This window comes from Bubalus bubalis, chromosome 15 (genome assembly GCF_019923935.1).
Source record: "Bubalus bubalis isolate 160015118507 breed Murrah chromosome 15, NDDB_SH_1, whole genome shotgun sequence".
NCBI lineage: Eukaryota > Metazoa > Chordata > Mammalia > Artiodactyla > Bovidae > Bubalus > Bubalus bubalis.
Genome location: NC_059171.1, coordinates 69,077,995 through 69,095,930, shown reverse-complemented (window position 1 = coordinate 69,095,930; position 17,936 = coordinate 69,077,995).

Genomic DNA, 17,936 nt, shown 5'->3' with positions numbered 1-17,936 from the left:
CCAGTGGTCATGTATGGATGTGAGAGTTGGACTGTGAAGAAAGCTGAGTGCCGAAGAATTGATGCTTTTGCACCGTGGTGTTGGAGAAGACTCTTGAGAGTCCCTTGGACTACAAGAAGGTCCAACCAGTCCATCCTAAAGGAGATCAGTCCTGGGTATTCATTAGAAGGAATGATGCTAAAGCTGAAACTCCAGTACTTTGGCCACCTCATGCGAAGAGTTGACTCATTGGAAAAGACTCTGATGCTGGGAGGGATTGGGGGCAGGATGAGAAGGGGACGACAGAAGATGAGATGGCTGGATGGCATCACTGACTCAATGGACGTGAGTTTGAGTGAACTCCGGGAGTTGGTGATGGACAGGGAGGCCTGGTGTGCTGCAATTCATGGGGTGGCAAAGAGTTGGACATGACGGAGCGACTGAACTGAACTGAAAGCTTGTTATGCTAATGAACAAAATCTAAAGATCTGCTATAAAATCAGTGCCTGTAGTTAACAATATGGTATTGTGTGCTTTAAAATTTATTGAGAATAGACCCTGTATCAAGTGTTGTTACCACAAAATAAGAATAACAACAACAAAGGGACATAAAGAAACTAGGAAGTGTTGATATGCCTTCTACTTTGATTGTGGTGATGGTATCATGAGAGTTTGCAGATATTCAGACTCATCAAATTGTACACAATTAATATGCACAGTTTTTATGTCAATTATTATTCAAAAAGCTGTTCAGAAAAGAAGCAATTCTTGTATTCCTGCAATGAACTGAGTGTTGTGTTAGATGATGGACATTCCATCCTAGACCTGCGAGTGTTAAATTCCAAATTTGGTGTTGACAGCACCCAGAGTTACTTTCCAGGTTCATCCTGTAACTCTAAGCAACTCTAAAACCTTTACATGCAAACAGCTCCTATCTATCTCCATCAGTTTTTAAGTCGAAGAAGTAATGAAACAGATCTGAGCCTCAATTTCCTTGTCTGCAAAATGGAAATAATAATGGCTCCTTTCTAATTTGGGAAGATTAGAGGAGCTAAGGTAATATAAAATATAAAGAATAACAATAGTTGTACTTTTCTGATGGTGCAATGGTTAAGACTCCATGCTTCCAAGGCAGGGGGTGTAGGTTCAATTATTACTATTATTGGGCTTAAAGTTAACAATTAGCTCTGAGCACTTAGTGTGATCTAAACAATCCACAGTTTTCATTTCACATAATCCTCACTACAACCTAAAGCTAGAGGTAATAATATTATTTTCAATTTGTAGATGAGTAAACTGAGGCTTAAGAGAGATTAAGAACTTGCCCAAGGTCATGGCTTAGGGCACCAACAAGGCATGATTTTCATAATTCTCCGTGACTTGGTAATATAGCCTGAGAGAGTCATGAAGAGTGTAAGAAGGCTGGAATTTTTGTGCCCAGCTTTGAGACAAATTGGGAGATACTCGTGTGTCTGGGGGATATCTTAAGTTTGGTTACATGTTCCCATGCCTCAGGTCTGTCACATCTGATTGAAAATGTCAATGCACGATACTGGATGCTTGGGGCTGGTGCACTGGGACAACCCAGAGGGATGGTATAGGGAGGGAGGAGGGAGGAGGGTTCAGGATGGGGAACACATGTATACCTGTGGCAGATTCATTTTGATATATGGCAAAACCAATACAATATTGTAAAGTTAAAAAATAAAAGAAAATTAAAAAAAAAAAAAGAAAATGTTTCAGTGGGCCACACATGACAGCCAAGTCTTCCATCTCAGCAAGGGAAGGGGAACACTCGTATTTAATTAATCTTCTTCCATATTTAAGGCTACACTGTGTGTTTATCTTATTTTGTCCTCATAGTAATGTTTTGTGGTAGGTGCTTATTTCCATGTGTGTGTGTGTGTGTGTGTGTGTGCGCGCGCGCGCTCAGTTGTATCTCACTCTTTGTGATTCCATGGACTGTAGCCTGCCAGGGTCCTCTCTCCATAGAATTTCCCAGGCAAGAATATGGACGGCCATTTCCTTCTCCAGGGGATCTTCTCGACTCAGGGATCGAGTTTGCATCTTCTGCGTATCCTGCATTGCAGGCGGATTCTTTACCACCACTGAACCCTGGTTTGATTCTAGTCCCAACATTATTATTCTAGCCCTGTGTGAGTTCCCAAATCACTCCCCCTCTTGGATCTCCTTTTCCTCTCTTGCATAAGTATAACCATCCTTGGCTTCCTAGAAGGGTCATTTCATTTCATGTAACCGGAAGGCTTTGGGAAGCTGCATGTTGTGATGCCAGAGTGGTATAAAGAATTCATGACTGAGCTTTCTCCAGGACTGCTGCTTCCTACAAAAACTCTACGGAGCAGAATTGAGACTTGTGACATTCATGCAAATGTAAGCAAAAAAAAAATATATATATATACACACACACACACACACATATATATATATATATACACATATAAAATAAAAGGAAAAGAGGGAGACAAGTGTTAATTTAAATGGGTGAGCCAGTCAGTAAGTATGGAATTGGTGAGAGCACAGCAGACTGATCTCTTCTCCCAGGGACCTTGCATTCAAGATAGCTGAGCTCCATGTCAGGCATCTTATAGACTTCATTTTTGCATGCGTGCGTGCTTATTCACTGCAGTCATGTCTGACTCTTTGTGACCCTATGGGCTGTAGCCTACCAGGCTCCTCTGTCCATGGGGTTCTCCAGGCAAGAACACTGGATTGAGTTGCCATTTCTTCCTTCAGGGGATTTTCCTGACCCAGGGATTGAACCCACGCTTCCTGCATCTCCCTCATTGCAAATGAATTCTTAGCCCACTGAGCCACCTGGTAAGCCCAGATTTCATTCTTATATCCCAGTAAGTTACCTGCTATGAGTCGGTATTGGGATTCCCATTGTACAGATTGGAAAATGAAGTTTAGAGAGTTGACATGACTCTCTGAATTGAGTAAATGACAGAGTAAATGACAGAGTCGGGTCCAGTTCCAGTGTATGTTGTACTGTTCATGATCCTTCAGCCGAGGAAGTTATTCAGAGATGAAACTAAGCACTATCCACTATGTTCCCCAAAACAGGGCTTGAGCTCTGGAGGGAGTTACTGTCCGAGCACGACCCAATGGTATATTCATGAGAAAAGACACTGAACAAGACAGGATTTGAAAAGCCTCCGGTCAGAATGCCCACTAATGTTCTAGGAGAATAGAGAAGAGCGGGCAAGACCAAGAATATGAAGTTGACTGCATTGCCTGCCTTCCTGGGATGGGACTACTGCTGGCACCAGGAGTGGCAGGAGGATGGAGGGAAACCGAGAATAGTACACTTGAATTTTCTATTGGGATTCCTATGTTTCAAAATTACCTTATACATATTATTCCATTCAGACCTGCCCTTCCACCACACACCCCTCCACCATGCTAGCTACTTCATGGCTCATTGTCTCTCCCCTGGGCTCTATGCGTACCTCAGCTTCCTACCTCCTCCCCTGGGGGTGAGAGTGAGTGAATTTTGGAAAGGCAGATCTGGCCATGTGGCTCTCTGACCAAATTCCTCTAGTGGCATCCCATTACAGTTGAGAGAACAAGAGTCCAGATTCTTTTCATACCATCCCAGGGCTCTCCTTACCCTTCCTGCCTCAGTTACCGCACTTTCTCATCACACTCAGTATTTATTGCTCCCACTCTGCTGAGCTCCTCACGATTCCTTGATATCCTAAGCACTCTTGATCTTTCGGGATCTTTCCATTTCCTTTGCCTCCATCCATTCTTCTTTTCCCAATTAAATCCCACTTTTCTTTCAATTCGCAGTGCCATTATCAGCTGGTAAGATCCTTCCATTTAGAATCGGTCCCTATCCGCTCTGTGTTGCCACCACAGTTTGTTGACAGTACTGGCATTTTAAATCACAGCGTGGGATGATGGTTTATAGGGACTGGAATTGATAGTATGTGTCTGTCTAGCTCATTAGAATCCCTGAGGTCAGGGCTTCGGTCTTTTTCATCTTTATGTCTTTAGCGCTTGGCACATTGCCTGGGACATGGCAGAGATACGACACTGTGGAAGTAAACGGGGATTCACTCTATCAGCAGAAAATAGAAACCACTCTAGATATTTTAACAGACAGAATTTAACAGAGTCAATTGGTGACGTGTAAGAGGACTGCAAAAGCAAAAAGAATGAAATAACCACAGGAAGCAGTTATTAACCCTAAGCGTGAAGGAAAGAAAGGAGGCTGGGGGTCATCAGATTTAAGAAGTTTGGAAGAGGGAGGTGAAGAGAGGTGCTGGGAGGTGGTACTGGCTGGTACTGGTGTCTCTGCAGGGACAGGATGGGGTCTTAGAACAATAACAATACTCACTGGGGGGGTTCTTTTGAGGATGATATGGAGAAAAATTAATGTAAGAAGGTCTAGCACTGTGCCTGGCACAAGCTGAGTCCTTCATAAAGGTAAACCCTATTGCCCAAGGTGATGGAGGTGCTACTGTGTGTGACGCAGAGGGCGCTGGGGACAGGCAGGATCTTGTCGATTCTCATGGCTCTGCTCTCTTGCCTGCAGGGTTGGGTTGAATTGAAGATAATAGATAATTTGTGTAAATAACCCAGAACAATGACTGCTGTGGAATAAGTGGAAACTCCATTCTTTCAGTTGTTCGGTAACCCCCACTGTCCCTGAATAAAACAAAACACAACACTGGAGGCCTCTTTGACTTCTCTTTCTCCTGCCTCCCAAGCACCAGCCGTCAGCAAACCCGCTTGGCCCTGCCTTCAGAAATGTGTGCGGTTGGACCATGTTACCACCTCTGCTGCTGTTCTAGAAAGGATCGTCCCTAGGAGTGGAAACCTCAGAGGAACTGTTTGAAATATGGTTGTTTTTAAAAGGTTTCATACAATCAGGATGCCATGATTTTCTGTCTCTCAATTCCCATTCCTAACAAAGAGAAGTCTTTTCAATAAAATTTGATTAAAAAAAAATATTTTACACAAATATGTGTAAAAGGCATATTTTAGCTCTATTGCTCACTCATGTTAATATGAAAAATTCTGATATGGAGGTGTGAAGGAATATTTATTTATTGCAAGTCCGTGAAGTTTTTAGAGCCAACATTATGAAACTTTTGCGGGTACCAGACTGACCCAAAGTACTTGTTAAAACGCTACACCTTATCCCCAGAGTTTTTGATTCAGAAGGTCTGAGATGGGGACCAACATGCAGCCTTTCCAACAACTCCCCAAGTGAGGCTGATGTTGCTGGTCTGAGGACCACACTTTGAGAACCACTGATTGAGAAGGCTGAAAGAGAGGTGAAGGCTTGCTGAAGTCAAACCCCGAGTTAGGAAATCCATGCACTATTATTTATATGATTAATTCACAAATGTGTCTCTTTAGACCTTACTCAGAACTCTGTGTAACAGAGCCCTGTTTTTAGACAGAATCATTCTATTACTAATTTCCCTAGCTTCTAGATTACAGGAATACATGAATAATGAGAAACACAGGCATTTACTGGAGAAAAACATTTATGAAAAAAAACTGGAGGAAAAAGGGTTGCCTGAGAAAGACGGGGAAGTGAGAAACTAGGTAAAGCAGATGTATGAAGTTAAAATATTTAAGTGCCTGCTCTGGTTTAATGAAGGGGCAATTAATCATGAATACTTTATTAGCTCTCAAATTTGATGTCCAGTATAAAAGCCTCTGGCCACATGTGGCTATTGAACATCTGAGACGTGATCAGTCTGAATAGAGTTGTGCTGTGTGCATAAGATGCATGTGGAACTTTGAAGACTATGAAATAGAATGTAAAATATGCCGTTCATGATTTTTAAACACTGAATGCATGTTGAAATGGTAACATTTAGGATATATCAAGTTAAGATCTGTTATTAAAATTAATTATAATCTAGTTCCTTTGACTTTTTAAAAAGTCTTTATTTGTTACAGCACTGCTTCTGTTTTAGGTTTTTTTGCCGCGAGGCATGTGGGATCTTAGCTCTCCAACCAGGGATCAAACCTGCCCCCCTGCATTGGAAGGTGACATCCCAACCACTGGACCGCCAGGGAAGTCTCCTCCCTTGACTTACAAAAAAAAATTTATTTATCTGTTTTTCATTTTTTCCCTTGACTTTTCTTAAACATGGATCCTAAAAAATTAAAAATCACCTCAGTGGCTCACATTTGATTTCTGTGGGAAAGCACTGCTTTGGAACATGTCATTATATTACAGCTCTTGCAATTTTTTTTTATTATTCTGAGTAATAACGGCAGGATAGGAGGGTGGTGATTCAAGATCATTGAGTTCCTTGAGGGCAGAATGACTTATTATTTACAGGGTCTACCCCAAAGCCAGAGCCTTTCAGTGCCTGGCCCATGAGAAATGTGTATTTTATGTTTGTTGAAAGCATGAATACATAAGTGAATGGATGAAAGAGTAAAAATGCTTGAAGTATTCTGTTTAAGAAAGTGAGAGTGGGCTTTCAGAAATATTTCCAGCACAAGTGGGTAGGATTTTAGAATTCTTAGTCTTTAAGGGTTACAGTAAGCTTCAGTTTTCTGAAAAATGCATGAAGGAGAGGTGCCTCATTCTCTAACAATTCAGGATGGATGATCTGCTACTGTCTTTAGATTTAAAATGCCTCTTTCCCTCCAAACAACACATAAATATTTAAATAACAATTGTACTGTAACTTAGTAGCTCGTGAATCATTTATTGAATGTACTTGGATTTGACATACTTATCATACTTGAATTAAGAAGTGGTAAGATAGGAAATGAAAAGTCCTGGGTTTAAAACTCAGAAGGCTAGAATTAGAATCTGTCAAATCTCCCATTTATTAGTCACCAATGCCCCCAAATTACGCAAGTCTTATGTTATACAAATGGTATCTTAGGTGCATTGTTCCCTAAGGCACATGCTATGGTTTTAGATGTGCAGGATGCTTTTGCTCAATACTGTAAGCACAAAATGGTCTTGTGTCCAGGTGCAAACTAAAAACGAGAATACAAGGTGGGAAGAGGGAGGAGGAGAAGCTGTCCTTTGTTCTGTTGCTGTGAAGATTCTTGCTGCTCCAGCCTGAATTAGTTAATCAGCACTGTTTCTGGGTGAGCCCCTCCTTTTTGTTAATAAAACTGGAGAACAATTGGAAAGAATATATGTAAAATGGTTTCACCTAGAATTAAATCTGTAAACAAGAATGAAATATGAAGAAAGCCAACACATTTCTTTCATTATACGTCAACAGTGAAAAACATTTTGAATACAATACATTAAAAATACAGTGTCCACTGCTGCTTTGTTCAATATGGTAGCCACTAACCACATGTGGCCATTTAAATTCAAATTAGATGCACCAACACGGATGGACCGCGAGATTATCACACTAAGTGAAGCAAGTCAGGCAGAAGAAGACAAATATCATATATCACTTACATGTGGAATCTAAAAAAGTGATACAAATGAATTTATTTACAGAACAGAAATAGACTCACAAACATAGAAAACAAACATGGTTACTAAAGGGGAACAAGAGGAGAGGGATACATTGGGAATTTGGGATTAACAGATACGTGCTATTGTATATAATATAGATAAACAACAATGACGAGGGAACTATATTCAATATCATATAATAATCTATAATGGAAAAGAATCTGAAAAAGTATATATATATATCACTGAATCACTTTGTTAGGAAAGTAAAGTCGCTCAGTCATGTCCGACTCTTTGAGACCCCATGGACTGTAGCCTACCAGGCTCCTCTGTCCATGGGATTTTCCAGGCAATAGTACTGGAGTGGATTGCCATTTCCTTCTCCAGGGGATCTTTCCAACCCAGGGCTCAAACCCAGGTCTTCCGCATTGTAGACAGATGCTTTACCGTCTGAGCCACCAGGGAAGTATAGGATTTAGCTAAAGCTATTGTATATAAAATAGATAAACAACAATGACAAGGGAACTATATTCAATATCATATAATAATCTATAATGGAAAAGAATCTGAAAAAGTATATATATATATATATCTCTGAATCACTTTGTTATACACCTGAAACTATAATCAACTATACTTATATAGTTATCAACTATATAACTATATATAGTATATAACTATACTTATATAGTTAATCAACTATACTTCGTTTAGAAGGAAACTTAAAAAAATCAAGTTAAAATTCATTAAATGAAATGAAAAATTCAGTTTTTTCATCATATAAACCATATTTCAGTCTCTCAGTGGTTGCATGTGACTAATGGCTACTATATTAGATAATGTATAGAATATTTATTTCCATCATCAGAGAAAGTTCCATTGGTTGGTGCTGCTTTAGGCAAGTGATTCTTCTAACTTATTTAAGCTCAGTTTCCTGATCTGAGAAAAGAGAAGAATAATAATTCAGTCTCCAGGTACATCACAAGTCTTGTAAATCGGATGTTCTTAAAGGTCTATAGGAATGCTACACAAAGGTGAATTTTTATCCTTATTGTAATCAATGTAATCAGTGGAGGAAGGTTGGAGTGAGAATCACCGGCAGGTAGCTGGCTGGATGACCACTGTGTGTAGAGCATAGATCTTTCCTCAGTGCACCTGCTATATTTTGGCTGAATGTATATACATGACTGGACATCTCTCTTGCACCATCTTACCTCCTGTTGGTCTACATTCCCTACTCTACCCACTGCTGAGGTAACCAGATGCTATGCAGGACAAACCAAACAGTATCTGGCCGCAACTACATGCTACTACCCTTACTTTTCGCCCTGGAGCATCGATGACATGGCCAAGGTGAAGTCCCTGAAGGAATCTGTGCAGACATTTGGGGCACATGCAGCCTTGAATAAGTGAGTCAGTGCCCCCTGATCAATGCAGGGATGGAAGCAGGTGGATAAACCTCGTCTATCCCTTAGGTAACGTGTATGCAGTACATTCCACAAAGTCTCTCTGGAGGGACGTAGCAGAACTGAGCTGAAGCTGCCCACAGTGGTGACCAGCTCAACTGTGCACCCTGGATAGGCTTTTCTTCATTCTCTGTTTTCCTCTTCAAAATCCCTCTTCTGTTCCTTGGGACCACTTCTCCAGAATAAACTCCCTGAAACCCATTGTCCAGGCTCTACTTTTCTTGCAGGAGTTGGAGGTAGGGGGAACCTAGGCTAAGGCAAGGCCTTGAGATGATACACTATTTTTCATCAAGTTTTCTCAAAGTCATTTGAGTTCTGAAATTTGAACAAGCTGCTTTAGTATTGCCCTATGGCCTTGAAGCGAAGGACAAAATTAGTCATGTCAATTAGCCTGCCCATTTTTGCTACCTCTGCAAAGAGAGAGGAAGTTGCAGTGATAGGAAAAGGCAGGGATTTGCCATAGTCTCCACGACAACCTAAACCCTCTACTGTCATATTAAAGCCAGCAAGTGTTCATTGACGTGATTAATGTGTGCCCAGTACTGTGCCTGGCCAAAAAGATTTCACAGGACTAGAAGATTTATTTCTCACCCTCAGGGAGCTTATAAGCAGTATTAGTATTTGACCTTTGATGTTAGATTGTTCTTTATGTCAAACTGCACTTTGTTTCTTTCATATTGTTTCATATGTTGTAAATATTTGTTTAGAAAGTAGACTGCAAACTCAGTCAGGGTAAGAACTACATCATTTCACTCAACATTTTGCCCTAGGATGGGGTATGGCACAAAGAAGGTGTTCAGTAAATATTTTTTAGAATTAATGAATTAGTAATAGTAGAATTTATTGAGCTTTTACTTATTTTTTAATATAAATTTATTTATTTTAATTGGAGGTTAATTACTTTACAATATTGTATTGGTTTTGCCATACATCAACATGAATCCGCCACAGGTATACACGTGTTCCCCATCCTGAGCCCCCCTCCCACCTCCCTCCCCGTACCATCCCTCTGGGTCATCCCAGTGCACCAGCCCCAAGCATCCCATATACTTCATCAAACCTGGACTGGTGATTCATTTCATATATGATATTATACATGTTTCAATGCCTTTCTCCCAAATCATCCCACCCTCTCCCTCTCCCATACAGTCCAAAAGACTGTTCTATACATCTGTGTCTCTTTTGCTGTCTCACATACAGGGTTATCATTACCATCTTTCAAAATTCCATATATATGTGTTAGTATACTGTATTGGTGTTTTTCTTTCTGGCTTACTTCACTCTGTATAATAGGCTCCAGTTTCATCCGCCTAGTTAGAACTGATTCAGATATATTCTTTTTAATGGGTCATAGGGTTTTAAGAAGCTACATTTTCTCTGTGTTCCATGATATGGAAAATGTTGGGAAGGTCTGTAGTAAACCCCCACCAAGTGGAAGACATTGTTCTAGAATACATCATACCAACGTGCAGAGAGAATAATTTGTATGTATAATTTTATGTATAATCCTTTAGGAAGGAGGAGATAGAGCTAGGAGCCTTCTCAGCAGGGCCAAGAACAGGGACAAAGACAAGCCTTCTACTCCTCTTGGGGTTGTGGCTTCATGGCCTTAGCAGTGGATAGGAGAAAGCACTCTTTGTTTCTTCCCCAAATCCCCTGCTCCAAATAACTGAGTTCTAATTAAATAGTCATAGTTACCAATGTATGGAAAGAGTGTAAACTACATGTGTCTGTTCTGTGTTGTATCTGTACTGAATTCCCAGGTCCCAGAGCCGTGATTGTGCACAGTAAATGCCCGTGAAATTGATGTAATTCTCACTGTATTGTAGATGAGGAATATTTCAGCCAAGAGAAATAGTGTTGTTTGTTGCACACACACAAGTTATGGTCATTGCCACACAGCTAGTGCATATTGGAGGTGGATTCAAACTCAAGAACTCCTGACTCAGTATTTGAATTCTCTCACCTCCAAGCTGTCACTAGGTAACTGGGCTCTCAAGCCAGCACCTTCACCATTTTGGGGCTTCCTTTACTCAACCAGAAGACGGGTGTAGAGTTGAGAAGTAACTGAATGATTGGTAAACTCACTACTTAATCTTGGAAGGTACTGAAGGAATAAGATATTGTTTGCAGCCCTGGATTGAAAAACTAGGTTGGTTTAATTGAGGTGGGAAAAACATTTTTAAAAATTGGGAAAAAGTGAAGAAATTGCACAGTGGCCAAGCAATATAAACAAATGAGTTCTGTTTCAGGGCGCTTCGGGTCCCCATGTCACAACTAGGTCAAAAATCACTTGAATAAGACTCAAAGGTTAAGTTAACCAGAAAATAAAATATCAAGTCGATCAAGTGGAAGAGAAAAAGCCCCCTTTGCTTTGAAACTAATACCCTCTATTCGGAGCTGGAAAGGGCTTATCTTAATTGCTTCATCCCATAACAACACTTCACATGGGTTCTCTTTGGTTTTCCCAGTGCAGTAAATCTTATTTTTCTTTAACCCATGGTGTGTATTTTTTTAAATTATATTATTTTTCTCTTTTCATTCTAAGAACTCTTTTCTCTCTCTCTGTTCATTTTGAAGTTCAAAGGCATGTTCTTTAAAATCTTCTACCCAGTTAGGTCCCCTTATCTGTGACCTGCTATCTCATCAGTTTTATTGTCAAAGCCTCAGTGTGGCTTCAGAGCACATGGTTTATTTTTATTTTTATGTCTTGACTTGCCCTGGGACACATGAGTAATTCAGAAAAAGGTGGCCCAGGGACCTACAGGCCATTTTCTTCCCTTAATTCCCATAATTAATTGCTTTTTAATTGATGGCAATGATTCTGGCAAATGAGCCTGCCAAATATTTGCTTACTTCCCTTATGAATTGTTCAGCTTCAGCTCCTGAACCCACACTCTTAGTTGCAAATGTAGTATGATGAGCTGTCTTGGGGGTACTGAGCCAGATTTTGATCTTGCTGAACTGTAGAGGGTTGTTCTGAATTATGAGGGCTTTTCAGATATACCAGAGTTCTTGTACTTGAAACTTTTGAATGTATTTCAACAAGATTTTTTTGAATAGTCATTAAGGCATTTGTTTTCAACAAACATTTACTGCATTTTCTATTTTAAGTGCTAGAGCAGAGGATAGGCAGCCAGATTAAGTTTCTGCCTCATGGGCATTTCAGTACAGACAAAATATTCAAAGAATAAGTAATACATACCTGAACAGACAAGTAAATGGTGATAAGTGAGATATGAAGGAAATAAAATAGAATGAAGAAACTGAACTGGAGTATGATGTTAAAGATTGATGGTCAAGCAAGTTGTTGATAAAGTGATGACCTTTGAGTAGAAATTTGAGTGGTAAGAAAGAGCCAGGTGAGAAAGTGGTTGGGGGTAGCTTGGTGGTGTCCAGACAGATAACATGATAAGCATATAAATTCTGAGGCTGGAAGGAGCTTGGTGGATTTGGGAAAAACATCAGAGCCACCCAGTTGGTTGGAGCTGGATAAACATGGAGGGTAGCAGTTTAAGATGAAACAGAAGTAGGTTGCTGCTGCTAAGTCGCTTCAGTCGTGTCCAACTCTGTGAGACCCCATAGACGGCAGCCCACCAGGCTCCCCCGTCCCTGGGATTCTCCAGGCAAGAACACTGGAGTGGGTTGCCATTTCCTTCTCCAATGCATGAAAGTGAAAAGTGAAAGTGAAGTCGCTCAGTTGTGTCTGACCCTCAGCCACCCCATGGATTGCAGCCTTCCAGGCTCCTCCATCCATGGGATTTTCCAGGCAAGAGTACTGGAGTGGGGTGCCATTGCCTTCTCCAAAAGAAGTAGGTTGGACAAGATAATTCCTTGTATAGCATAGGCTCCAGCTCTGTGCTGGAAGCCAAGCTGGGTGCTGGATGCTGGGGCTCTAAAGACAAATAAAACACATTTGTGGACCAGATAGCTTGCCCTGAGAGTCTCCCATCATTGCATGTATGAAGCTCCTCCCAGATCCAAGACTCCCATCACTGATGCTCTCACACTTCCAGGACTTGTCCAATCATACCTGCCATCCTTTATTCCTTGGTCACCATCTTAGACCAATGCTCTCAGCTTGTCCCAATGGACATGCCAGTAAGCCTCCCAAATTGATTTATTCCCAACTCTTCTGCCCTCTTAAACCTTGAGCTTCTCTGGAATTCACAGTGAAGCATGAACAAATTCTCTGTGTTCCAAACTTCCTCTCTGAGAGGTCCCATCACCTCTTGGATCTACATGAAGGCTTTCTACTCCCCAGTGAAGCAGCTTCCTTCACAAGTCCTCTCATTGGTGGATATGTCATCTTTCACACCCCAGATAACTCAGCATCTGAGAGTGAGAGAGTTATGTTCTTTTGCCCATGTTGTCTTTTCCTACTTTGAAAATTCCAGTTGCTCTGAAGAGCATTATTAGACTGTTTTTTTAATCCAAAATTACTTGACACAGAGGAAATATTTCCAAAGTGTTGGCTTTAATTATATATTGTATCATTTTACCTTTTTTGTGTGTGTGTGTGTATGTGTGTGTGTGTGTGCAGTAGGGGAAACATGGTTAAGGGGATAGACCTTGAGATCAAATTGCCTGATTTGGATCTAGGTTCTGCAATTTACTAGCTGTGAGATTAGAACAAGTCAGTTAACATCTCTGGGACTTGGTTTCCTCATTCCTGAAAGTGGGGCTTCCCAGGTGTTGATAGTGGTAAAGAACCCACCTGCTACTGCAGGATATGCAAGGGGCTAGGGTTCAATCACTCGATTGGGAAGATACCCTGGAAAAGGAAAAGTCAACCCACTGCAGTATTCTTGCCTAGAGAATTCCAAGGACAGAAGAGCCTGGTGGGCTACAGTCCATGGTGTCTCAAAGAGTCAGACATAACTGAAGCCACTGAGCACGCACACATGGAGGGAGGGAATATATATGTAATTATTACTGATTCATGCTGCTGAAGAATGAAACCATCACAAAATTGTAAAGCAATTTTCCTTCAATTAAAAAAAATAATAATAAAAATAAAAAAGGAAATAACCTTAAAAAATTAAATTAAATTAAAAAATAGGGAGAGTGTAGATGTGAAGGTTAAATGAGTTAATACATGTGAAGTGCTTTGAAGAGTGGTAGGTATATTACTGATGCCATATAAATTTGTTATTATTTTTTATGTACTGGTCGATTGATGACATGAGCATCTGGGTTACTTCTTCTCTCCCTGTCTGCCTTATATCATTCTTGGCAGATTCAGCATCTGCCATCTATGCATGACTCTGACCTTTCAACCTCTGGCATCCTTAGATCTAATCGTTTCTTCTTCCACTGTATCTCGCCAATCTACACACCCTAGGCTCTGTCATCTCCAGCTGTTACCTCCTCTCCAAAATCAAGATGTCACACATCCCACTTGTGTATCATTACCTCCCCTCCTACTAGTATAATCACTCCAGCACTTTCCCACCAGAGACTGACATCATTGACCTTAAACCCGTTTACCCTTCTGCAGCTTGGTTACTGTCTCTTTCCCCCACCTCATCCTTACTTCTCTCATTAATGAGCTTAGATTTTATGGTTATTGAGAGACAAAGTTCTACACTGATGTATATTTGGACTTAAGCCCTAGCTTGCCAATTCCTTCTGGGTGACTCTGAGCATTTGAGCAATTCTTTGCAGCCTCAGTTTTCTCGCCTGTAAGACTGCAATAACCTTCAGAACTACAGTTTGCCCCAGAAAGGAGACTATACACAAAAACTATTTCTCTAAGTTCTCCATAAAGAAAGAAAAGAAAAGAGATACACGTATGGTGAATTCATGTTGATAGATGACAGAAATCAAACCAATATTGTTAAGCAGTCATCAATTGAAAATAAATGAATATTTTTAAAAAGATAGAAAAGAGAGTGGGCTATAGCCCATCTTGCCCTTCCCAGCCCCTCTCAGAACTTCAAGCTTTGCCCATGTCCACAGCCTGGTCATCGTCACACTTGGTTGCAATGTGACTACACAGGTGTCCCACCCACTCACCCTCTGTACGATGCAGTGTAGATCCTGGGTGGTGGAGCCAAGTAACATGGATTGCAAAAGGCAGTGCGTGGTAGGCAGAACCCTAAGACGATCCCTAATAACCCTTGCCCTTTGCTAATGTTTTCCTATTGTGTGTGAGTTGAACTTGTGAATATGATGATATATAGCAAAATGAATTTAACTGCTGTAGTTAAGATCCTTATCTTTTGAATTAATCAAGAGGGAAATTACTCAGGTGAAAGTGGAAAGTGAAAGTTTTAGTCACTCAGTCATGCTCGACTCTTTGCAACCCCAAGGACTGCAGCCCATCGGGCTCCTCTGTCCATGGGATTTTCCAGGCAAGGACACTGAAGTAGTTTTCCATTTCCTTCTCCAGGGAATCTTCCTGACCTGGGGATCAAACCTGGGTCTCCAGCACTGCAGGCAGATTCTTTACCAACTGAGCCACCAGGGAACCCACTGGGTCTAGGGGTTAGAGACAAAGTCAGATTCAGAGCACGAGAATTATTTAACTTAACAGAGGCTTTGTTGTTTTCTAAGATGGAGTGTGCACGTGGCAAGCAATATGACTGTCTTCTGGTTGTTGAGGGTGATCCTCAGGTGACAGTTGCCTAAGAAATGGGACCATCAGTTTTGTAGTAGCAAGGAATGAATTCTGCCAAAACCTAAATAAGCTTGGAAGAGAAGCCCAGCTCCAGATAGATGAGCATGAGCTTGGCTGCACCATGATTTTGTTTCTGTGAAACACAGAACCCAGATAAGCCATACACAGACTTCTTACCCACATAAACTGTGAGCTAATGGAGTTGTTCTAAACTGCTAAATTTGTATTCATTTGTCATGAACAATAGGAGTAATTAGGGATGTAAGAATCTCACTGGGGGCTCTTTGGTACCCGGCAGGACTTCACTGTGGACTGGCAGAATATGATAAACCTAATTTAAACAAGTCTCCCAGAGGAATGGGGATTTATGAAGAGTATTCACCGACTATTCCCCATATGATAAATCTTGGTGGCCTTTATTAAATATATCATTATCACACACAGCAAAGGTGTATTAGTCATGCTGGCCAGACACCACACTCAAGCTGGGTCATGGGGGAGAATTTTATAAAGTGACTCGATGCAAAGGTTTAGAGAAATAGACATGAAAGAGAGTAGGATCCTCAAGATTGGCCATAGCAGTGATCTGTCAGTGCCCCCAGGTCTGGAGAGCAAGGGCAAGGAGCAAGTCCTTGCACCCAGAAAGAGGATCTGCTTCAGTAGAGAAATGGAGTCACTCTAGCAGACAGCAGTGGGCATGCATGGGGTAGAGGCTAGACTCAGAAGCCTGAGCTACCTTTCTCTGTCCAGTGACCTCTGGCATTTCACAACCGGAAGTCAGAGGATGAAGCGTTGGCATCCACATTGGCCAAGTTAGCAGGATGGAAAAGTGTACAGAATAAATCCAAAGGGGCAGACAGAGAGTATCTGATACATGACTTAAGCTCTCATTTCTACACAAGATGCGTGCCTCAGAAAGCTACTTTTTGCCAAGTCTCCCACTTGGTCTCTCGTGACTTCTGCAGGCAGCACATGGTCTTTGTCAGCTTGTGATACAGAGTTGTGCATGTTGGCCTGAGGGTGTCCCAGTGTCGCTTGCCTGTGGAGGATATTCCTGGAAGACTTTGGCAGGCCGTGTCTATCATGTTGCTGAGAGCTGAAATTTTTTTTTTCTTCTTTTTAGAAAGTTTTGGATAGTTTACATGTAGCTTTCCTGTCCACTCTTCTTGTCATCATCTTGGTCCACATCTCCATAAAAGAGCTTCTTGGGAATTGAACATTCTGGGAGTTGGGAGGTGTTGGAGACAAGTTAGTGGAATATAATATGAGAATATAAAATCGCATGTTAGAATCAAATATTAAATATAAGAATTAGAACTGTCGTTACTTCTTTTGCTAGGTCCATAAGCAACTGAATTTGGCTCTATTCAGAATTAACACTCAAATTCCCCTTTAAGTATTTTCAACTTCGTTTTCATACCTGTAGATTAAGTTAATCCCATATTAGCAATCAAATATTATATTTTGCTCATTCAATAATTGTATTTTTAATACCTTTTTAAAATTTTTGCCTGTTCTCTGCTACTTTGGGATGGGGTTGGGCAACAGTTTATCACAAAAGAAGATAAACATGGTTTCTGTCTTCAGACAGATTCTGATTTACTAATTTTCCTGGCAATGCACAGCTAATACTGGGAGTTCTCTCCTGCAATATATTAATGAGAATGATAATAAGAGTTAATATTTAGTGAGCATTTTCTCTATGCCAGAAACTCTATAAGGTGCCCTATAGTTCATTTTCTTTTAAAAATTCAAATAATCCCTGTAGATAGTTTAAACATTCATATAATACTACAGGCTTATAAAACTCAGGGGCCACTATTTTTAAAATCATCTGACCAGTTCTAATTATCTGTTTCCTAGTAACAAGTTTATATTATCATTTCTTAGTTTTGCAACTTTAGATTATGTGTCTTCGGCTTCCAAACTGGAAAATAAGGAATTAGGTCTCTCATATGCCACAGCACTAAACACCCCTCCTGGTTCTGATAAACCAATACCCAGTGTTTAAATTTGTATCTAGGATAGGATTCCTCATGGCCGAGCCGCAATGTTCTGTGATGACATTTTCTCTTTTTTCTCTTTTTTTCATTTTGGTGTGTGTTTCTGGAGATAAAAATTGCCCTACATTTTCATTTGTTCCATGTAACTGTCACAAATTCATCCACAAACTCCCTTCTAGGTGGCAAAATGCTGCGTATTATTGTCAAATGCATTAAGCAATCTGTCAGCTAAATATTTTATTCCCTTGGAGACACCCTTCTGCAGTCTTCTCTCTCCTGCTCCAATCTCATCTCATTGCTTTCCAAGCTGGCTGCATCAGTGACCTTGGAGCTTGTCTTTAGCATCATCTTGGAATTACCTTCTTTCCCCCACCTAGGTTGTTTCTCCTGTTTCCTCGATCTTTTTCCCTGGCTGACTTTTTCACTTTGATGGAGTA